The sequence below is a fragment of the Aplysia californica genome, unplaced genomic scaffold, assembly GCF_000002075.1.
Source record: "Aplysia californica isolate F4 #8 unplaced genomic scaffold, AplCal3.0 scaffold01055, whole genome shotgun sequence".
Lineage (NCBI taxonomy): Eukaryota > Metazoa > Mollusca > Gastropoda > Aplysiida > Aplysiidae > Aplysia > Aplysia californica.
The window spans coordinates 183,214-183,996 of NW_004798325.1; positions in this window are offsets into that span (position 1 = coordinate 183,214).

Sequence of the window (783 nt, forward strand, 5' to 3'; positions counted from 1 at the left end):
AGAGAGAGAGGGGGGGGAGAGAGTTTCAATTCATCTTCAGATTACTATCACTTATCAATCTGACGAATTACATGTATTTGCAGACGTTCGAGGCATAGGCTGCAACGGAACACTTAGCCTATAAAATTGCTAGATCTAGATCTAGATCTAGATGAAGATATGATCGAAAAGAGCTAAAAGCTCCTCTTGAGGGCAAAACCAGAATGTGCGTGCTTAATCACTACATCAAAAACTACAAAACAACGAATTATAATTATGGGGAAAATTGTTGGTCAGTCGGGAGGAGGAGAAGAAAAGAGGGAGACAGAAAAAAAAAAGTTCTTCCCAGGATTCGATCCCATGCCCGTTCTCTCCGAACGCAGTCACGCTGTCCATTCGGCCACCACAACTCCTTCCTGGAATAGGTAGATTAAGCTTCATACAGCACTGTTTCAGAAGTTTCCAAACTGCTAAAACTGGAATCATAGGCCCAACACAATATTCACCACTAGCCTACCACAGCCAATCAGCTTCTGGCTGACAGGTTGCAGCTAGCCGCATGTTGCCCGGTAACCGTGGCTGAGTGAACTATCTCTTGGACCTTCTGGTTACCGTGTATGTAGACCCCGAGGCTACGTACACGGTTACCGTGTACGTAGACACTCCGTAAACTGTATACAGACCTGGAAACCAGGAACAAAGTCACAAAGTATACACAGACCCAGTAGGGGAACTCTTTTGTGATTTCGGAGAGTTTCTGCGCCTTCTTGGCTCAGGGTAGACCACAGAGATGAGATGTTACCG